Below are 24,867 nucleotides of genomic sequence, written 5' to 3'. Positions count from 1 at the left end.
AAAGCTCTGCGATATTAATCAATGCTTCGGAATGACGACAATTTGAGTTAACAGCTTTCACCGCAAGTGTAGTTCCAGGCTTTGCTACCGGTGGAAATACCGTAAGATAGGAAAAGATTAAATGTCAGAAACTAGAAAGGATTCAGAGAACTCAGTTCACAGCACACGAGCTATGTTAAATTATCTGAATGGAAGGCACACTGAACTGATTTAACTAGCTCACTTTACATTTCTTTTACCTTCAGCGGTGTATTGAGTAAATAACTTTTTTTCAAACAATTTTGATAACGAAAATCTAGCATATAATCCCATCCATTAATGGCTTGTAATTATATGTTTCAACAGTTACCTAAAATAACTGCTCTTTTGTTCTACAAATATTTATTTCGAACCGGTTTTCGGATTAGTAGATCATCGTCATGAAGCAGCTGACAAGCGTCTAAAAGAGACACTGGAGTGTAGAAATTTTTGAGCATGACATTTGGTAAGAAATTTCAAATCGAGCGCTCATTACTCGTGTTGTATAATAAATATTTTAAATGGCAGCGTTAAGCTACAGTATACAAGATAGATATCGTCAAACAGTAAATAAGGTAAACACACAAAACTAAGGTATAAGAGTTGTGTGAATGTGGTATTGAAGGTTGGAAGAAAAAATAAGGTAAGACATAATGACAGTTCTATAATGAGATGAATGTGATCATTGAGACTGAGGCCTGCGAGGAGGTGACTGGTGGACTGCATTACTTGAGGCTGAAGAGTAGAGATTTGCTCAGTAGTACTTGATCATTTTGAACAAGATGTTTTGAGCTTAATCCTTATTTGACTCAAGTGCTTCTAATAGATTAAACTTTTTCCGTTTCTCTGCTGATTGAAGTCATCTAAATATGATTCTTTAAACGTGTGGTTACCTAAACTATACGATGTGCCCCTACTGATAGCAATTTACCTGAACAGTCCGACAGTTTTATGGCTCATAAAAAAGGAGAACAGGTAGCTAAAAAAAATCAGCAGAAAACACAAAAGTAAATTAAATCCTTTCTGACACCACACACACGCCCACACACACACACACACACACACACACACACACACACACACAGAGTCAAGATTTACAACACAAATTTTACCCAACAATAATGAATCTTACTTACAAGTGATAGCTGCACAAACACAATTCTTACAGAAAAGTCTTATATTATACTAACTAGAACAAACTGAGAAAAACAGATATATTGTCATCATAATACAAAACAGAAGATGTTCTAGCGTGAGAAGGAAAAACAATGATATAAATACAGAATTAATCAAGGAACTGATAGTAAGACTAGTGAATGGCTTCGTCAAAAGCAAGAGAAGTCAGTGAAACATACAAGAAGATAACAAAGAAGCACTAACTCAATAAATAAAGAAAATACGTAAGCTGACATAAGTAACACTGTAGCGCACACTTATATACAGGAATATATGAATAAAACAGAGAATATTTTAAAATATAATGTTGAAGAACTACAGTCTGATGCAACGATTAGAGTCCAAATTCAGCTGAAACACAGCTTAAAACTGTCAAAACCTTACAACAATGTAGCAACAAAGCATAACAGAACAATAAAAAAACAGCCAAAAATATATAACAGTAAGCTCTTCAGATCAGTTATCAGTTTCAAGAATTCTCTCACACACCACACTGAAAAGTCGTTCCACTAATGTTTATCTAAACTTACAAACTAGAGAACAACAGAATTATATGAAACACCTTAGAATTATCCAGAAAACAAAGATGTACATATCCCACGAAGAGCATATCTGATTTCATTTGATGTTCAAGATATGTACACTGTAATTCTGCTTGTTGGTACAACCAACATTGTAAAAGAACAACTGGCAGGAATCCCAGAAACTTCAAATCCGCGTATAGAAGAAATGAAACCAGAAGAATACCTAATCACTGAAAAACTCTACATTAATTGTAGTAATTCACCTAGATACAAAGAAAAGCTTTCGAATAGGAGTCCACTCATACATACTAGCAGATTTCTAAATGAATCATACTGAAAACAAAATTTGTGCAGAAATAACAGGAAACACTTATAGTATTATCCTGGGACATATGTGTAGACGGTGTCGTGTGCATCATTTGTGCGGCACAAGAATACATATACAGTTTACAGATGCAGAAATTTAACACATACAACAAAATTCCGTTCACTATGGGAATGGAAACAGAGGAAACAATACACTAACTTCACCTCTGAATGACAAAATCCAACAAGAGACACAGTTTAAACATATTCAGAAAAGTAATAGCTACTCTAGTTTCTCACCGATTACATTTTTAACACAACAACGCATTCTACTAGGAATATATCGTTATAAAAACTCCTAACAAATCATATATTACACTAGCTGAACATATTTCTTGGTCCCCCTGGCCGTATAATAAAGCAGCTTTTAACATAAGAAGGGCGAGAGCATTGTCAACGTGAGCGTACCTTACGTCATATAAGACATCAGACTCACATTACCCATTTGCTTTAGTATCAACCTAATAGCGCTATCAGTTTCTGATAAATAAGATAATACTAGGTACAAAACTCCCTTCACTGTACTTCTCGGGCGATATGCTTATTTTTTTTTTTTTTTTTCAGTATGCTGCATAATCCCTGAGTGTCGTTATATACAATTTAATAGTTAGCCTTTAGTTTATATAGCACTGATAAAGCGTCTCTAGATCTCGTTTAGGCAATTATACGCTGTTATTCAGGAAATTCCAACATTTTCTCGCCAACGAAGGTAATAGCAGTTACTAGCCCGCTCCGCCGGCGAGCTCTGCAATTAAATTTAAGAGGGAAACATTTTTCTTGTTGTTTACAGCCCCTTATCTCCGGTCCGTTCCCTCAGCGTGATTACGGTCTATTTTAATCCTTAATCTGAATTTTTATCAGCCTCTCAGCACTTTAAATTCTTCTCTATGACTCCCTTCTGGTGATTACATTCACTAAAATTCAGAGCGTAGCTTCCAAGATTTCTTTTTTTTCGCATTATTAGTATGCTAAAATAAAAACGGTATTGATTAACAAAGGCAGATTGGAAACAAAATACGCAGGGAATGAAAGCAAATATTTTTGGCTTTCAAATTTTTTCCTTTTATTTGCCTCCCGAGATACAATAACAGCTAATAACTTCACTCTCTATAAAATCTTAGCCCTGTAAATACTGTTAGTGATACTCCTGTGCAGTCTGCTTTCTTAATTCAACAAAAAAAATGGTTCTAATGACTCTGAGAACTATGGGAATTACCTTCTGAGGTCATTAGTCCCCTAGAACTTAGAACTAGTTATACCTAACTAACCTCAGGACATCACACACACCCATGCCCGGTGCAGGATTTGAACCTGTGATCGTAGCGGTCGCGCGGTTCCAAACTGTAGCGGCTACAACCGCTCGGCCACCCGGGCCGGCCTTAATTCAACACTCCCATCTATTATGTGTCATATGGAGGATACGCAATCTGATATTTTCGCAACCATTACAATTTGGTCCTCTTTGTAATCCTGTTCTTTGCTAACACACTTTAAGAGACAAGAACTTCCAATACCTCTTACGAAATGTTTTCGTCCCTTAGATCATATTTTCATAAGGATACCATATTGAGAAGTGAACGCATCAATTCATACTTACTGATTAGAAGGACGCCATATCTGCTTGGGTAATTAAAATTTAATTTTTAAGATCGTTGACAGCGAAGTTGTCAACGGTGTGGCAGCAAACATGTATTATTCATAACAATTCGATAAGGTATATCCAGGAAATTAATATTTCTTTTGAGTTACGAGTCTTCCAACTGATATGACGCGGCCCTACACGAATTTCTCTCCTGCGCCAACCTCTCCATCTCAAATTAGCACTCTGCATTTCCCTCTAGTACCATGGCAGTCATTCGCTGATGTCTTAACAAATGTCTTATCATCCTATCCCTCCTCCTCGTCAGTGTTTTCACGTATTCCTTTCCTCTCAGATTTTTCGTAGAACCTCCTCATTCCTTACCTCATCAGTCCACCTTATTTTTAACATTCGTCTGTAGCACCACATCTCAAATGCTTCGATTCTCTCCTGTTTCGGTTTTCTCACAATCCATGTTTCACTACCATACAATACTGAGCTCAAGACGTACATACTCAGAAATTAATTTATCAAATGCAGGTCTGTATTTGATACGAGTAGACTTTTTACCAGTGCTTGTCTGATTTTGTTGTCCTCCTTTCCCCTTCCGTCACTGGTTATTTTGCTGTCTAGGTAGTAGAATTCCTTAATTTCATCTACTTTGTGACAATCCTGGTGTTAAATTTCTGGCTGTTCTTGTTTCTGTTATTTCTCATTACTTTCGTCTTTCTTCAATTTATTCTCATTCCATATTCTGTACTCTCTAGACTGTTCATTCCATTCATCGGGCCATTTAATTCTTCTTCACTTTCTCTCAGGATAGCAATGTGATTAGCGAAACGTATCATTGATATCCTTTCACCTTGAATTTTAATTCTACACCTGAACCTTTCTTTTATTTCCGTCATTGCATCGATTTACAGATTTAACAATAGGGGCGAAAGACTACATCGCTGTCTTACACTCTTTTTTATCTGAGCTCTTCGTTCTTGGTCGTTCACTCTTGTATGCCACGCCTGGCTCTTGTGTATATTGTATATCATCCCTCTCTCTCTACAGCTTACCTTTATTTTTCTCAGAATTTCGAACATCTTGTACCATTTTACAGTGTCGAACACAGTTTTTCGGTCGACAAATCTATGAATGCGCGTTGATTTTTCTTTAGTTTTGTTTCCATTATCAACCTCAACTTCAAAATTGCCTCTCTGCTACCTTTACCTTTCCTAAGGCCAAATTGATCCTCATCTAACACGTCGTCAATTTTCGTTTACTTTTCTGTACGTTACTCCCGTCAGCAGCTTTGATGCACGAGGTGTTAAGCTGATTGTGCGATAATTCTCGCGCTCAGTTGAAGCATTTCTTCTGTTACCCATGGTTTCTTCACAGGTACCTTCTTTGTGCCTATGTTTTCCTTTCCAACTTCTGTGATTGCCCTTTTTGGGATCCATTCCAGTTCAAGTGTTATTGCTTACTAAGCTATACCTTATTACTGTATCCATAGCCTTAGAGAACTTCAAGCAAGTGTCGTCATTCCTTTTAACTTTCGTATCCCATTTCTTTATGTATTGGCTCTTCCCGACTAATCTCTTAAACTTCAGCCTACTCTTATCACTACTGTTTTAAGATCTGAGTCTATACTGTTCCTGGGTACGCCTTACAGTCCGGTGTCTGATATCGGACTAACTCTCTGACCATGATGTAATGTAACTAAAATCTTCCCATATCACCCAGCCTTATCCAAGTGTATCTCCTCCTCTTGTCATTCTTGAACAGAGTATTCGGTTTACTAGTTGAAATTTATTACAGAACTCAGTTTTTCTCCTCTCTCATTTCTTGTTCCAGCCCGTATTCTCCTGTAACCTTTTCTTCTACCGCTTCCCCTTAAACTGCATTCCTGTCCTCCATGATCATTAGAATTTCATCTCCCTTTACGTTCTGTGTTACCCTTTCAGTAACCTCCTATATTTTCTCTATCTCTTGATCTTCAGCTTGCGACGTCGGTATGCATACCAGAACCGTCGTTGTCGGTGTTGGTTTGCTGTCGATTCGGATAAGAACAACCCTATCACTTAACTGTTCACAGTAACGCACTCTCTGCCCTACCTTCCTATTCATGACGAATCCTTCTCCCGTTATATCCTTTTCTGCTGCTATTGATATTACGCTGCACTCAACTGACCAGAAATCAATGTCTTCTTTTCATCTCACTGCACTGACCGCTATTACATCTAGATTGAGCATTTGCATTTCCCTTTTCAGATATTTTAGCTTCCCTACCACGTTCAAGCTTCTAACATTCCACGCCCCGACTCGTGGAACGTTATCCTTTCGTTGGTTATTGAATCCTTTTCTCATGGTCACCTCCCCCTTGGCAGTTCCCTCCAGGAGATCCAAATGGGCGACTATTTCGGAATCTTTTTACCAGTGTAGAGATCCTTATGACACTCTTTTTGAGTTAGAGCCCACGTGTCCTATGGATACACGTTATGTTTCTTTAATGCAGTGCTTTCCAATGACTTCTGCATCATGATTCCGTTGATGTTTATTTATTTATTGTATATAACCAGTTTTTGACAATTTACTATCATGATGCCCAGTTAATACAGTGTGTAACAAAAAAAAGAAAAAAAAAATATCGGTAATGCTCATCTTGTCGTTTGATATGGAGATTTAATCTTTTTTCAAGCGGAAAACCCTGCCTAGAAATGTGATGTCTTTGGTGTCTTACAAGACAGGTTAAACTTACGTTAACAATATTTGTAAACTTAATGAAAGTTCGCGACAGTGTTCATTGAAATTCCGAATGAAGCAGGGATAAAATATAAATGAGACTGTTATTACGAGACGACAGGTATGAAAGGGTTCTAGTCTATTCCCGAAATTATTCAGTCTCTACATTTAGTAAAGACTAAACGAACGAAGTAGATATTTGGGTACGGAATTATGGTTCAGGGAGAAGAAATAAAAAATGCGGAGGTCCTTTGATGACACAGTAATTCTGTCATACATGCCATAGGACTTGGAACATAATTTTAATGGATGGACACTCTCTTCAAAAGAAGGTAGAAGCTGAACGCCAACGAAAGTAAAACAAGCGTAACGTAATGTAGGCGAATTACATCAACTGACGCTGAAGGAATTATGAAATTCAGACAGAAAAATAACTAATGATAGCTGACGTAGAGAAAGTTTGAAATGTAGAGGAAATATAGCACGAAAAAGATTTTTAAAAAGGAGTAATTTATTAACATTTAACATAAATTTAACAGTGAACAAGATGCAGTGCAGAGAACAAGGGAACAGAAGCTGTAGAAATGTAGTACTATAGAAGAATGCGAAACGTTATATGGAAGATCAAGCAACTGATGAGGAGGTGCTCAAAAATTGCGGCACAACTTGATTAAAGGAACGAACCCATTGAATCAACTATTAATTTGCTAATAGAGGGAAATATACAGGAGAAAAATACACAAGGAGACAAACGGATGAATACAGTAAGAATCGGGCGGTTTTGCCAGTTTGGTGCAGTTTACATTGTTGTCCTATCTCCTCACCTTCCCTTCCTCTCTTCTCCGTCATCTAAGGCATTTCCATATCAGTGGAAAATTCAAGGGTAGTTATTCTATTATTCGAGGATACTGGCTCAATCTGTATGGTTACAAGATGTTTTGCAAGATGGGAACAGGATGCAGGTATGAGAACAAGACAACCGGGATAATTCTTCCCAGTCCTAAAAGGTTTAAAATATGGTCAACGATAATTTTTACATGTATCCTCAAGGTCAAGGAAATCGTTTTGGTCACGTTTGTAGCAATGTTTAGCTATTTTGAGTTTACAAACATGCTGTATGTTGTATAAGACATCACCAGCAGCATGCTGAGTGCAAGTGGGAAATGAAAAAAAAGAATAAATAAATAAAAAGAATAGAAGTTTAAAATGGACGGATATATTATTCGCCGTATTTTAAACAGCTTCATGTTGCAGGGTACATTTATTTAAACATTTAGGTTCAAATGGCTGTGAGTGCTATGGGACTTAACTTGTGAGGTCATCAGTCCCGTAGAATTTAGAGCTACTTAAACCTCACTAAGGACATTACAAACATCTATGCGCGAAGCAGGATTCGAACCTTGGACCGTAGCAGTCGCGCGGTTCCAGACTGTAGCACCTAGAACCACTCGGCCACTGCGGCCAGCAAACATTTAGGAACATTTTGTTTTCCCCAGACGCTTTTGTAGTATTATTTAATCATCGTTACGTTACAAAGACTCGGCACGTTATGTAATACATTGTCAGCGGTGCACAGTGCATCTTGACAGCCGAGTACAGACAACTTCCACTCTAAAAAAGACGCAGTGCATCCTCTCGCTCTGAGAGCGGCGCGTCTGTGGAACACATATCCTGAACTTCTGTAATGTACCAATTGTCCAGTGCCGCGTTCCTGACTCACTACTTCATGTGTTTACCAAGTGTCCCTTCAGGTCTATGCACAGGATGTGCGTGTAACTTGGATGTGCCTGTAACAACAAGGCTCCTGTCCCCACTTTTGTGAGGCATCTGGATACCAGTACATGTACAGGAAATACTTGACAGGCTTCGATGCCTCACCGCCTTCCAGACTGAACGGCCCTCCTCCCTCCTGCCAGCATTACAAGTGTGCCTGAGAGGATAGCCCACCACCAGCTCACACAGCTATGCATGCATCCACCTCCAATCCTCACTCTGCCTTTCCTGGCTCTGTATAAGTTATGGCTTGTATCCACATCAGTGTTAATCTAATACAATGAAACGTAACTGCAATAGCTCCGAACAAGGGGAGGAAGGCCACTGGCAGACTCGCCTCTATGCTAAAATTTCATGTAAAGAGCTATAACATTTTTGTGTATTTGTGGTCGTTTAAATATGCGATCTATTAATTTTTCTTTATGTTATAGATGATGACCACGTGAATAAAAAAAAAAAAACACACAAATCGTACTTTGCCTGATGCTGTCACTCATGACAATGCTACTTTATATATATATATATATATATATATATATATATATATATATATATATATATATATATATATATATATATATTGCGTACATCTACAGTTGATGCTTATAAGTACTACTCTTTGTTTTCGTTTTCAGAACTACTGAGCCCATTTTCTCCTAAATCACAAGATTGTGTCATGAGGCACTGCCTAAAAGATAACCAGATCTATGATAATAGCAATAAGGAGGAGGAGGCTGTGGTATCAATCGAATCATAGCAGCTTTGCATGCCACGAATTTTGGAGGCTGACACCATACAGGGTAATACAGGAAGTCCCAGGAAGAATGTCAGTATTCAGGGGTATGACAGGAATGACCATTTGAAGCAAAAAAAAAAAAAAAAAAAAAGCATGAGTCCTAAATGCATACCTTAAGAGCTATCAGCATTTCGTCGACACTGTGAATCAAGTTTCTTATACTGGAAGCTCTCTGTTTTGCATGTTTTAGAAGGATGGAATGTGGACTGTAACAAGAAAAAATTATCTAATATACATGGGCTCTAAAAAGCATATCTTAAGAGCTATGAACAGTTGTTCAGTAGAAGTATGTGTTACAAATTAACGAAGAACAAGTGCTCATAACTCTTAAGGTATGTACTTTAGAGCCCACATTCACTGATAATTGTGTTCTTGTTTTGGTCCATACAACAGCCTCTCAAAATATGAAAAGCAAAGAGCATGTTTAGTGTTGTAGTATCGAAGATGAAGAACTGCTCACAGCTCTTAAGGTATGCATTTTAAAGCCGATTTGAGTGATCGTTGCTGTCATATCCCTGAATATTGACCATTCGTACTGGGCCACCCTGATAATGGTTTATGGCAGCATTTAATAAGCTGGCCCAGTTGTATCTTCAAATACTTCGTGATGATATGACATCCATATGCAGATGATCGCTTGCACTATAAACAGCGCATCTATAAATAGCTTATGCTTGCACATGATTCTTATCGGCTAATACTTCTCTACTGCGTTTTTTTTTTCTTAGAAAATCCGGAATCGTCAGGATCGTGTCTTGCATGAACTCCAGGTCTATCTCAATCGTCACAGACGGCAGTGTTGATATCATCATTATCATCTTCACCACACAAGCTAGGACCATTACGATCACTCGAGCCGGGACTGGCGATGTCAGCATCACCAACACACTAAACATCTGGTAGCTCTAATAATAACAATCATCTGTTGGCTAGCAGCAGCTTCTACGGCTGCCCTGTTATTGTCTATGAGGATCAGGTATGTCATCCCTCAATACCCTCATACTCAGGGGTATGAGATACATTTAGGGGTATATACTGTTTACCGACATCGACTGTAGTGGGGTCGGATGATCAGATAGAATTCTTTTCCTAAACATGCGCCTAATAGTTTTGAAAGGATACTTCCTAAAATCGTAAATGATATGCAGTATACCACCATTAAGTGTAGTGTGGTACATTATTATGCCGAGCTCACACATCCGTCAAAATTCAATGGTGGCATTGAAAAAAATGACGAGATGTCAAGGGGCATCTCAATTTCTTAGTAGTCTGAATGTCATACTAGCCCACTCCTCTGAAATGGTACAAAGAGAATTTGGGGAAACTCTCATGAAAGTGCTGTATTTGGACTTCCAATCAAGTGTGTTTGCTCCATTAAATGGGGTTCCTTGTACACCCTTCTTCCATGGGACGTACACTATGTGATCAACGGTATCCGGACACCAAGCTGAAAATGATTTAAAAGTTCGTGGCGCCCTCCATCGGCAATACTAGAATTCCGTATGGCGTTGGCCCACCCTTAGCCTTGATGACAGCTTTCACTCTCGCAGGCATACGTTAAATCAGGTGGTGGAAGGTTTCTTCGGGAACGGCAGCCTATTCTTCACAGAGTGCTGCTCTGAGTACATGTATCGATGTCGGTCGGTAACGCCTGGCACGAAAGTGGCATTCAAAAACATCCCAAAGGTATTCTGTAAGATTCAGGTCAGGATTTTGTGCAGGTCAGCCCATTACAAGGATGTTATTGTTGTGTAACCACTCCGGCATAGGCATTGAATTATGAACAGGTGTTCGCTCGTGTTGAAAGATACAATCGCCATCCCGAAATTCATCTTGAGCAGCGGGAAGCAAGAAGGTGCTTAAAACATCAATGGAAGCCGGTGCTGTGACAGTGCCAAGTAAAACAACAAGGGTGGGAGACCCCTCAATGAGAAATAAGACCACACAATAACACAACCGCCGCCGAATTTCACTGTTGGCACTACATGTGCTGGCTGATAACGTTCACCGGGCATTAACCATAGCCACACCCTGACATCGGATCGCCACGTTGTGTACCGTGATTTGTCACTCCACACAACGTTTTCCCACTGATCAGTTGTCCAATGTTTACGCTCCTTACACCAAGCGAGGCGTCATTAGCATGTTCGTCAGGATAGAGGTCAGAAGCGGTGGGCTTTGTGATGATTAAAAGTAATCGAGCTGTAAAGGACCCTGTTTTTTCATGCAAAGATGGTACATGGGTGCTTACTTAGGGCTGAGCAGCCCCAAGAGGGGTTGCCGTCTGTTCATCAGGAGGTTTGAGGAGAGAGGCAGAGGCTAGGGGAGCGACTACTCGGGGCTGAGGTCTGAAGCTAAGAGAGCGCGGCGCTGTTTCCAAGCCGCCCACGCCGCTCCCAGCCGCGTCCCCACGTGATCACACGACTAGTCTCTGATTGGAGGGTTGATTCCGCCGACGCGCCTTGCTAGTAGCGTACCCTCGTAAGCGCAACCAACCCGTGGGACCAGAGACTGACCGAGGAGCACGTGGCAGGAACGCGCCGACCACGGTCTTCCGGCCAGCACCTTCCACCACAGTATGCCCAAGACGGCTACGTCCTTACATTATGAATGGAAAAAATTATTTAATAAAATTTTATTGGCAATGATCCCTCTTGGGGGAGGGGGGGTCTCCTCCCTGCACAAGCATTTACCTGCGTGATGTGTGGCTTATAATATGGAGTACCTGGCAGTAGGCAACAGCACAAGGCGCCTAATATGAAAAGTATGTTTGTGGAGGGTGTCCGGATACTTTTAATCACATAGTGTAGCTGCTATGAAGGGTATTATTAATGTCCGATGTAAAAACTTCTGCTGGATATGGTCACTGGTTTGCAAGAGAAATTATTGTACAAGTAATATGCACAATATATGACTCGTTACCGCATGCATCATATTTGTATTACAATCATTCTAGCATTGAAATCCCCATAAAACTATTCGATACCCTTAAACTGGTGCCGCAGAATCCCCAAGTATCTATCCATGTACATGGGCTGAGCGATTACAAAAGCGAGCCTGGTAAGTGCAAAAATGTTAACACCTTAGTTTCTCCCATTTTAGTGGTCATCCCAGAAACATGCAGATTTGTTGTTGTCCTCTTAAGGGGATCCAAAACACCACTGCTGGATCAAGAACAGATCTGACCTTATTTAATTCCAATTAAATTCTCACGATAATGCGTGGCATATTTGACTCAGATGCCTGAACTCATTTAATATGGACAAGTTGTTACCAGAGCATCTGCTGTACTTCTCTGCACAGGACCCAGTACACGTAGAAATGTCTACCAAGATGCATGACATCTTAAAATTTAAGAAATTTCCCCGCCAGGTTTGCTGACCACTTGATATATATGCCAACTTCCAGTACATTCTCGCATCTGTTGCGCCCTGTAGGAGTGATCCCACAACTTCCCATATCACCCTCAAAGAACATGTACCAAACATGACAGATTATCAGGTTACGTGTTCATACTACTTCTAATCACTTGTACTGTACGTCTGGGAAAATCCTGGGAGATAGCTAGCTACTGAACTTAGAACACCTTTCTAAAGAAGTTTATACGATTTACCACACCGACATCCCTAAGGCCATGTCATAGGAAAACAAAACATTTGATTAATCCGTGATCTGTGAGTTGGTCATAGGAAAATAAAACGTTGTGTGAACCCTTGGTCTGGGGATAGCTTCTTTGATTGGTAATAGAACCATTTTCGGTACCGGGTTCGAGAACTGCTACTGCGTAAAGTTTCAGTAAAAACTATGGCGCCCGAATATTTCCGGCATATGAAGGTACCCTCATTCAGCCAACTGCCTTGTCATAGAGGGAGAAGGAGCAAACAGAGGTTTACGAAACTCTCTTTCCCTTGAATCGGGAAACTGCCCCTAAACGTGGGAAATGGGAAAAATTACCAGAGATCAATGGCATGAGAATGTATAAGGCACTGTAAACCATTGTATTATAGACACACAGGACATGTGGCCTGTAATTGAAAAGAGTTGTGACGATCTTTGCATTGGCAAAATATTCTGGACTAGTCCCCCCATTTGGATGTCCGGGAGGGGACTCCCAAGGGGGAGATGACGATAAGAAAAAGGCTGAATAACCAACAAACGAATAAAGCTCCACAAATCGAGACGTGGAAAGTCAGACGTTTGAACGTGCTAGGGAAGCTAGATAATCTAAAAGGGAAATCTTAATGCTCATTCTAGCTATTGTGAAATAGAAAGAAGAGAAAGGTTTCTATTTAGATGAATACGAGGTAATATCAACTGCTGGAGCAGCTACTAGTGTAACGGGAGTAGATAGGATTCCTTAAGAGTTGGAGGGAAGAGCAGAGAGTGTGTTACTGTGCACAGTTCAGTGATGAGGTTGTTCTCATCAGAATCGACAGCAAATTGACACCGGTAGCGACAGTTCAGGTATACATGCTGACGTCGCAAGCTGAAGACAACAAGACACAGAAGGTAGGTAATTCACGTATGGTACATGTGCACAGTGCTCAGTGCTTCAGGTATTAATCCTGGAAGCAATCCAAAAATTGTTAGTACCTTAAAACATATCTCAATTGAAGATGGTGTTGGGGCACTTCTACCAGCATTTTTTCCCACATTCGGCCATAAAGGGAGATGAAAATCTGTTGGCCATTTCGGTCTTCAATGCTATTCTAGGGGAAGGAATAGAAGGGAGGGTTATGGGAGAATATGCAGTTGATACTAGGAATAAGAGAGGTGAAAGATTAGTTGACTTCTGCAATAAATTTCACAAGCGGAAGAGATACACTTGGAAGAGGCTGGGAGAAATGCCAAGATTTAAGATTATCTCGGGCTCAGTCAGAGATGCCGAAATCAGACACCGAATTGTAAGGCTTATCAGGAGCAGATATAGACTCAGATCACAAGTACTAAGTTGTGAAGAGATATGCTTGAAGTTATCTGAGCCTATAGATACTTCGATAGAGACTAGCTCAGTAGGCAGTTCGGTTCAAGAAAAATGGACATATCTAAAAAGGGTGCGGCTGGTCCAAGCGGAGGCTCGAGTCCTCCCTCGGTCATGGGTGTGTGCGTGTGTTTGTCCTTAGAATAATTTAGGTTAAGCAGTGTGTAAGCGTAGGAGCTGATGACCCTAGCAGTTAAGTCCCATAAGATGTCACACACATCTGATCATCTAAAAAGAGAAGAGACGAAAGTTGAAAAGAAAACCACAGGTACACAGAAGGTAAGTGCGAAGAAACCATAGGTAACAGGAGAAATACTTCACCAAATCGATGAAAGAAGGAAGAACAAAACAAGGGGAAATTGAGGGACACAGAAATACACTCCTGGAAATGGAAAAAAGAACACATTGACACCGGTGTGTCAGACCCACCATACTTGCTCCGGACACTGCGAGAGGGCTGTACAAGCAATGATCACACGCACGGCACAGCGGACACACCAGGAACCGCGGTGTTGGCCGTCGAATGGCGCTAGCTGCGCAGCATTTGTGCACCGCCGCCGTCAGTGTCAGCCAGTTTGCCGTGGCATACGGAGCTCCATCGCAGTCTTTAACACTGGTAGCATGCCGCGACAGCGTGGACGTCAACCGTATGTGCAGTTGACGGACTTTGAGCGAGGGCGTATAGTGGGCATGCGGGAGGCCGGATGGACGTACCGCCGAATTGCTCAACACGTGGGGCGTGAGGTCTCCACAGTACATCGATGTTGTCGCCAGTGCGGAAGGTGCACGTGCCCGTCGACCTGGGACCAGACCGCAGCGACGCACGGATGCACGCCAAGACCGTAGGATCCTACGCAGTGCCGTAGGGGACCGCACCGCCACTTCCCAGCAAATTAGGGACACTGTTGCTCCTGGGGTCTCGGCGAGGACCATTCGCAACCGTCTCCATTAAGCTGGGCCGTCTTCCGCTCACGCCCCAACATCGTGCAGCCCACCGCCAGTGGTGTCGCGACAGGCGTGAATGGAGGGACGAATGGAGACGTGTCGTCTTCAGCAATGAGAGTCGCTTCTGCCTTGGTGCCAATGATGGTCGTATGCGTGTTTGGCGCCGTGCAGGTGAGCGCCACAATCACGACTGCATACGACCGAGGCACACAGGGCCAACACCCGGCATCATGGTGTGGGGAGCGATCTCCTACACTGGCCGTACACCTCTGGTGATCGTCGAGGGGACACTGAATAGTGCACGGTACATCCAAACCGTCATCGAACCCATCGTTCTACCATTCCTAGACCGGCAAGGGAACTTGCTGTTCCAACAGGACAATGCACGTCCGCATGTATCCCGTGCCACCCAACGTGCTCTAGAAGGTGTAAGTCAACTACCCTGGCCAGCAAGATCTCCGGATCTGTCCCCCATTGAGCATGTTTGGGACTGGATGAAGCGTCGTCTCACGCGGTCTGCACGTCCAGCACGAACGCTGGTCCAACTGAGGCGCCAGGTGGAAATGGCATGGCAAGCCGTTCCACAGGACTACATCCAGCATCTCTACGATCGTCTCCATGGGAGAATAGCAGCCTGCTTTGCTGCGAAAGGTGGATATACACTGTACTAGTGCCGACGTTGTGCATGCTCTGTTGCCTGTGTCTATGAGCCTGTGGTTCTGTCAGTGTGATCATGTGATGTATCTGACCCCAGGAATGTGTCAATAAAGTTTCCCCTTCCTGGGACAATGAATTCACGGTGTTCTTATTTCAATTTCCAGGAGTGTATAAGTCGCTGAGGAATAAATAAACAGGAAGCCAAGGGAAGCTAGGACGAAATGGCTGCATGTAAAATGTAAAGAAGTCTAAAAAGAAATGATTGTAAGAAGGACTGACTCAATGTATAGAAAAGTAAAAACAACTGTCTGTGAAATTAAGGCAATGGTGGCTATATTAAAAGTGCAAGGGAAATTTCACTGTTAAATGCAGAGGAGAGAGCGCATAGGTTGAAAGAATACATTGAAGGCCTGTATGTGGGGAAGATTTTTCTGTTATGGTAGAAGAAGAAACAGAAATGGAAGTAGAAGAGATAAGGGGTCCTGTATTAGAATCAGAATTAAAAAGAGCTTAAGATCAAACAAGGCCAAAGGGATACGTAATATTCCACGAAAATTCCTAAAATCATTGGGAGAAGTATCAACAATACGATTATTCACGTTGATTTGTTGATTCTATGGAACTGTCGATACACCATCTGACTTTCGAAAAAATATCATCCACACAATCCTGAAGACTTGCAATAACCGACAAGTGCGAGAATTACCGCACAATCAGCTTCACAGTTGCTGCATCCAAGCTCTTGGCAGTAAATATACATAGAAGAATGGAAAAGAAAGTTGGGGATGTGTTGGATGATCGTCAGCATGGCTTTCGGAAAGGTAAAGGCACCCGGGAGGCAGTTCTGACGTTGCCGTTCATAATGGAAGCTACACCAATGAAAAATCAACACACGTTGTTAGGATCTGTCGAACTGGAAAAAGCGTTCGACAATATCAAATGGTGCGAAACGTTCGAAATTTTGTGGTAAATTGGGGTAAGCTCTACGGAGAGGCTGATTGGAATGAACAGGCTCATGAGTACAGAATATGGATTGAGAGTAAATCGAAGGAAGACAAAAGTGATGGGAAGGAGCAGCAATGTGAATAGCTAGAAGTTTAACGTGAGGATTGATGATCACGAAGTAGACGAAGTTAAGAAATTCTGATACCTAGTAAGCAAAACAATCAACGATGGACGGAGCAGAAACGACATCAAAAGCAGACTATCATTGGAAATAGGACAATCCTGGCTAAGAGAAGTGCACTAGTATCTAACAAAGGGTTTAATTTGAGGATGAAGTTTCTGAGAATATACGTTCTGAGCACAGTATTGTATTGTAGGGAAACATGTACTGTGAGATAACCGGCACAAAGGAGAATCGAAGCAATTGAGGAATGGTGGTACTGAAGAATGTTGGAAAGTAGGTGGACTGGAATGAGGAGGTTCTGCGCAAAATCTTAGAGGACAGGAATATATGGAAAGCACTGACAAGAAGGAGGGTAAGGATGATAAGACGTCTGTTAAGACATCAGACAATAACTTCCATGGTGCTAGAGGGAGCTGTAGAGGGTAAAACTGTAGCGGAAGACAGAGATTGGGATACATTCAAGCAAATAACTGAGCTCGTAGATTGCAAGTGGTCTTCTGAGAGGAAGAGGCTGGCATAGGAGAGAACTTCGGTGTGGGCTGCACCAAAGCAGTCAGAAGACTGATGAGTCGAAAGAATGACCCATTACCATAGTGTAAGTAGTGTATTAAGCAAATCACCGCTCTGGAATGTGATACACTGACGCTGACGAGCTTTCGCTTTTGTAATAATCGTAACAGCTAACTTGAATGTCAGGTGCTAACTGCTGTATCACCATTCTTCCATATGTTCTACAACATTCAACATTAAAAACTCATTTACTGAAACATGAAACAGATAGCAGTATGGTTATCCTTGCTGAGTTGATCTCAGCTCTGCACACAATGATAATCTCTATTCTTTTAAATCGTAGCTGTCACTTGAATACTCTTTCCACAGTTAATGAGACATCACTTAGTGCAAAAGCAACAGAAAATCAACATCTAGTATGGAAAATCATCTCAATAAACGTTTTGATCAAAATGTGAGGAGTAATATCAGACATAATATTGTACAGTTCTTTCCGTGTAATTTCAGAGATACTATTCTGAAGACAGAGCCCTGTCGTCTAGGATTTTACATTTCATTTTAGAGTAGGTAACTTAATACATCCTACATCGTCTCGTAACCACTATTATTCGGAAAATGGTCCTCAAGTAAAAAGTAAAATCACCTGAATAATTTTTCAATTTTTTAAAATATTTGTCCCACAGATTTCTCTATGCAAAGCATTACACCGGTTTCTCAATAATATTCATTCAAGCGTGGCTAAATATAGACATGAACTGAGCATTTTTCGTAATTTTACAGTTCTTAGTACATTTTATTCACTTATCTTCACTGCTAACGCAGGGGCTGGAGATTTCTTCAGGATGTCTTCCGTGGCAGACAGTTGTTGAATCGGTTGTCAGTGGGATCCTTTTACGGTTTTTACGTCTGGACTTCAAGCTTGATCATTCCGCCTCCGTAAAGACACGAGAGAGGGGCATGAAACATGAGAAACAAAAAGCACTTTTTAGAGCATCACATATTCATCCTGAAACATATATAACTTCTATTAATATTATAAAAGTAATGAACACCTCCTTACAATGTATAGTGTGGCGAAATTTATCTTCGTTACGGCCCATAAACCACTGTATCATCACAATTTCCACGCATAAAATGTCTGCATTATTTATCAGAAATACATGCCCTCCATCGGCTAAACACAATGCATATGTCACTTTTATTTCCACACCCAGCCAATAATATGTAAGGATGTTGACAACACTGATGTAACATACAGTAATTCTACGTCTAAAATGTCTATCAAAATACATGTCATATTACTTGTCTAACTTAATTTACAGGTTAAGCTGTACCCGATAACGAGCAAACTTCGGCCTTTGTACCACACTTGGGGCAAGGAAAACGGCGGCTTCAAATCAAAATTTTCAATATCTTAATTGCTTATACTATTTTTTCATAAGTACACCAAAAACAGGGTAGCTGATATGTGTCAGCTACTAGAAGAGTGAAATAATTGATCAACTAAAGTGTTAGAAACATGTAACGTTAAAATATGAATTTGGATTCTCAACTAAGGCGCCACATTGCTAATTGCTTGTGTTTCTGTTGTTCTATAACAGTACCAAAAACATATGGGAAAAAATTACACGCTAACCAGGAAATGCAGTAATAGCTGACACTATGTCATTAGCATACGTTTATGTTACTGACAACAGTAAAAACAACTCAGATGTGTAAATATTTAATGTGAAGATAATTCGTGCCTTGCAGCAAGCTTCTGTGAAGCCATACCAGTCCAGACTTGACAAATCTGTTTGGGAAAAAATATACCACTGATCTCCTCGTCTCTACCTCCCTCAGTCTACTTTCGACAATCACCAGCAGACGTTACACAGTTGCCGACGAGAATGGCATTATCTTTGATGTAGGAAGCTCTCTGACCCATTCTAATGACTGTCAGGTCATTGATTGAAAGAGAGCAAAAGACAGTTTCTGGTTGCTGAAAGGGGCGCAGATTACGAAGACGTCGAAAAATAATAAGTGATCGCAAAATTAATGAATTGTGATTAGGAGACCTAAATTTCTGTTGTCTTAAAAGCTCTCTGAATGGTCCATGGGAGAGGAATGATGGTGGCGTCACGGGTATGGAATGTGTATGTGTACGGTACGTATCTACACACCGAAAAATGCGCTAGATAGATCGAGTTCATTGCTGTACTACCATGAACGCTGTTATTTAGTAAGAATTCTAGAGTTCACACACGCTGTGAGATCGCATCGCACAGATCTTGCACACCTCATTTTGGGAACAAGAGACCGCCCTCGGCAAAGTTGGATGTACACCACGCAGATTTCAAGAAAATTTGACTTGCAGCTGCTTGGCTGTACGATTCCCATTGTATCCGCATTTCGTGTTTTATTTTTGTTGCACAGTTCCTGACAATGAATATGTGGTATTTCAAAACATCAGCTCAATGAGGATCTCACGAAAACGCCTCGTTTTGGGTACGACGTGTTATAATCGAATCACAGGAAACTGGAGAAAGACGAATATAATAAAAGCAACAGAAATCAGAGCAGCGAGAAACTTAACATCATAGTTTGTGATCACGAATTTGAGGAAGTTAAGGTATTTTGTCATCTAGGCAGAAAAATAACCCCTGACGTACGGAGGACAGAACAAGCAGACAATCACTGGCAAAAAAGGTCATGCCTGGCCAATAGAAGTCTACTGGTATCGAACATAGACCGTAATTTGAGGAAGAATCTTCTGAGAATGGACGTTTGGAGTACAGCATTGTATGGTACTGAAACATGGGGGCACGCAGAGTGGCCGCGCGGTTTGAGACGCCATGTCACGGATTGCGCGGCCCCTCCCGCCGGACGTTCGAGTCCTCCCTCGGCATGGGCGTGTGTGTTGTTCTTAGCATAAGTTAGTTTCCGTAGTGTGTAAGTCTAAGGACCGAAGACCTCAGCAGTTTGGTCCGTTAGAAATTCACACACGTTTGAACATTTTTGAAACATGGACTGTGCAAGAAGAGGAAAAGATGATAATCGAAGAACTTGAGATGCGGTGCTACAGAAGAATGTTGAAAATTAGATGAAGTGATAAGGTAAGGAATGAGGACTTCCTCCGGACACTCGGCGAGGAAAGGAATATGTGGAATACGCTGACAAGAAGGAGGGACAGGATGGTAGGATATTTTTTAAGAAATCACAAAATAAGTTTCATGATACTAGACGAATTGTAGAGGGTAGAAACTGTAGCGGGAGACAGAGATTTGAATACACCAAGCAAATAATTGGGGACATATTTCACAAGTGCTGCTCTAAGATGAGGAGCTTGTCACTTGAGTCGAAGTAGTGACGGGAAAGAGAGAGAGGAGAAATTAGTCTCATACGGAGATTCATTAATATTCATTCTTTCCACGCAGCCTTTGCGAACGGAACAGGGAAGGGAGAAAGATATTGACGACAGAAGTATCCTCCGTCACACATGTAAGATGGCTTGCGGAGTGATGTACAGACGTGGATACATGAGTTGTTCTCAGAAGCAATCAGAGAACTCAGAAACTGTATCTACATTTAGTAGTTAACAGCGAAAAGAATAATTATAGCTTACAGTTCACAGTAAGGCATTATGGTGACATTTTGGTGCCTCTGTTATCTGTTGCGCTTTCCATAACCATCTATTTACATAAGAAAAGTGGGAAAGACTATTCCTCAAACTAATATAACAAGAAACACGTACTTATTCAATGAGGGTCGAAGAACAATGCGAAAAACAAACAGTGAAAATGAAAAATTAGAATAGGGCAAGAGGATAGGAACCTTTTAATAATATTTTGCTGCAGCAAAGCTCTTCTCTCTAAAGATAGGAATATAGTCGACCACGTTGATGACGTAAAGTGTGCGGGAGAAAAGTAAAGCGAGAGGTTCCCACTCTGTATCTGCCACGAGGGACGCGAATAAATTGCGAGACGCCATCCGAGCGAGCAGCCATCAATTCTGCGATCCCGTCGCATATTTCTGTCAGCATACCCTCAGACACGTCGGTGTAAACCGCATTAATCTCTAGCCCTCTGTCTTACACTATTCAGAGCTTTTTCTCCGAAGGCAAAGTGCCACGCAATGTGTGTTACTCCATATGTTTGTGTATGTCCCACGAGTGAAGTCGGAGCGCTTTCCTCCTCCTGTCATCAACACTGAGTGTAAAGAATCTGTTTATTGACTTCTACAGAATCGACTGCATACAGTCATGTAACACGGTCATCCGCATTTCCGAAACACTTTATTTTACGTGCCTGCCTCTATACCCGACGGGTAACGGAAGCTAATACTGCATCAGATAAACATCCTTATTGTACAAAAAGTCATAAATTAAATACTCTGGTATGTCTAAATGTAGAAGTACTGAGAAGTAAGCGATGGTGTGAACGTAACACTGCACTAGATACTGCTTTCCTGTCCACTTCACGGACGGAAGTTGGGAAGAACGACTGCCTTCAAGCTTCTGCACAAGCAAGGGAGAGGTCTCAATAACATTTGTAGTTTTTTTGTTCAAAGACGCGCCTTAAGTATTATAAGATGGTTGTTGTAAGATGTACAGTTTCGTTTTTCAAATGTTGGCAGTTTAAGACGTTCCAATATTTCTGTTGCATTCTCTCCGCAGTGACAAAAGCCTGTGATCATCTGTGACTACCTCTATTCTCTCTGTATGAAGTCAACGAAGCCTGTAGTTTACTTCACCTGCAACTGAGTAGGGGACTATCTTACCTCTTAAGTGGGGATTTCCATTAGTCTTAGTTATGTTGTAGAAGGTTCTGTGCTGAGTGCCTGGCTACCTGCTTTTCAATCGTCGGCCACTTTCCGAGAAAATCGACAACGAAATTTTATGCCTACCTTTTATTCCCGGAAAATAATCAAGTTTCGACCAAACGAGGGTAGCGCACTGGGTAGGGTTCACGGCCACCACTGTGGTGGCACCCGTTCAAATTTTTGCCGTAGTAATTTTAATTATAAATCAATGATTGTAACTAACTTCCTTCAAGTCGGTGTTCTGTTTGTTGCAGAACAAATTATTGGCTACCAATTTGATTGATTTCTGTGCTAGAACGGAATTCCGCATGGTATTCCTAGTAGAAGCAACCGAAACGCGATTTCGTAGAGCACCGCGCACATTTAATGGAAGCTGACGCGTAGCAGACACACGGAGTTTTCAGAAGAAATTTCGGAAAATACAGTTCGTTTGGATTCACAAACATTGTTTTTTTCTCAGACCAGCTTCCATACGAATCATGCGTATTTGATTATACCTGTGAAAGGATACGGAATTAAAGAAAATACTTTTATGGAATCCTGCTTCGAAGCGGTTTTGGTATTACTCCATAGGGAGAATTATGATTTTTATTGTCATTCTGATCAGCCCCCCCCCCCCCCCCAACGCTAAGTAATGTATGGAAACGTACACAGGCAGGATTTGGTCCGGTACCACCAATGCGACAGCCGTGAACCTCAGCCGTGAACCTCAGCCGTTGCACTCTAGCTTGATCGAAACATAACTTTCGTAACGGGTGTAGGAGATACATATGAGACATTAGTATCGATTTTCTCGGAAACTAGGGCCCGTCACATTGAAATCATACTGAGGACAGGTTCTAACAATACCACCACTTGCAAAGTAGGTTAGAAATCAGTTTAATAATGTTGCTCACGCAGCATATGTTCGCTTTATCGGGCAACAACAAAGTTATTGACTGTGGATGGTATCGTCAGAATGGAAATAATGAAGTCACTGTAAAAAAAGTCATTAATTTTGGCACTTATCTTGAATGGATTGCCACGTAGATTTCGTCGAAGCTGTTGTGGTTAATCTTGTTGATTCCACGTTGACTGCTAGAAGGTCCAGATCTGTATTTTAGCAATATTTAAAGACCTAAAAAATGCATTTTTCACTAAATTGTTAATGATCAAACAATCCCAGATCAGAACAATGGTATGATAGAAATAATTTTTGACTTGGTGTTCACGATCTACACTTTTATTAAACTTCTTGTAATTCATATATACTTCTTCTTAATTATCACATCATCACGAAAACAGTTTTGTATCAATCTTCATATACTTAATTTCCACTTTAATCAAACACAAGACTTGACTGTTCTTTTACCAAGCGAAATAACAACTTAACTTGCGCAAAGTGAAACAAAGACTGCTCTGTGCGCATTCGCGCCAAAACGACTACAAGTAAGTCAAAGATTATGACAGTCTCACAGAAATGAATACAGAAAAGAAGCATATCACTGTAACATATCGATACATCAGAGTACCTATACATTGATAAAACCAAATGTGAATATTGTCACAAAAATATGTCTGTTACTTCGCAGAAAAGTAGTACGATATTACTGGTATCGAGAACTGGGGTTGGAGTGCCGTAGTAGTCACGTAAATAAAGAACCAGTACAAGGTCCCTCTACAACGTAGCTAAGATTCATCAAAATCCTTGATGAACAGGTCTGATGGTTCCCTTACGAGCCTATTTTATACTTAGATTTCATGCCTTTTCACTCTGTTATTCCTAAATATACCTTCTTTCTTCGTTGAGTGAAGTGTACAGATTTGCATTTCTCTAGAGAAGGAATAAGTTGTGAATCTTTTCAGCAGGCAGATGCTTGGTCGAGATCGGACTGGTCTGATTTTCCTTGCCTGTGGTATACCGTATTCTGCTGCACCGTAGTATATGTACAAGTATTTTACTTCCATCGGACCTTTCGTTAGGTCCTCAGCTTCTCGTGACAATTAAGTCTTAGCATCAACGCTCAGGGATCGCTAATGGAAGACTATGTGAAGATTACTCTGGTCTTTTGTCCCTTAGCAAACTTTACTGCTTTTTCAGATCAATATTATCTTCACACATTACAGTCATGTATCCTAGCAAACGCTGGACCACCTACCAGGCGTTGCAAAGCTTATGTACGTGGACAGAAGGAAAAACAGTACCAAACAGTAATTGATCTTCTAATTACGCCACATTCAATCAAACAATATCCTAATTTTTTCACGCAATATACTATCTGCTGTCCCTAGCTCAGTCACAGGGCCACAGTCGTGGCACATTACATTCGCTGAATAGGAGCGTGGGACACTGCCCAATCAAATCACACTGCAAACAACTCACTACATGAAGTGTTCTCTCAGCGTCTCGACAGTTATCACGAAAAGTACGTAGATCAATGTGAGGCCCATTTAACTTAACTTTACTTTCATAACTAAGGGCCAGTCCTGCGTCACTTATTCAGAACAGTTTCGTGTCACACGTCGTGCCCTCTCATTTCGTTGACCTTTCACTCATCCTGTGGGGACTTGGAGTCATTGATAATGTTGCCCTCCTGGCTGCCCAAGAGGATGTAATGGCCTGTGATTTCCCACGACATGACGTAGGCTTCCAGAAGGAAGAAGTGAAGGCACCATAATCTCTTCTCACACCAAACTGTAGTAGTGTCGGCAGCATTATGCGGTGTCGAATGAGTTTGAGGGTGGAGAAGCAGGTAGGTATAGACTTGTCGAAATGGGCGCTCCAATATCCTCACCGGAGTATATGGGTTCGCTGATGGGCAGCAGGAACAATTTCAGGTATGCTTGCGCTGCAGCCAGATTCATTTAGTTATCTGGTACAGGTCTCTGGTGCTGTGTACAATC

This window comes from Schistocerca gregaria, chromosome 4 (genome assembly GCF_023897955.1).
Source record: "Schistocerca gregaria isolate iqSchGreg1 chromosome 4, iqSchGreg1.2, whole genome shotgun sequence".
NCBI classification, from domain to species: domain Eukaryota; kingdom Metazoa; phylum Arthropoda; class Insecta; order Orthoptera; family Acrididae; genus Schistocerca; species Schistocerca gregaria.
Note: the sequence above shows the minus strand (reverse complement) of the source record.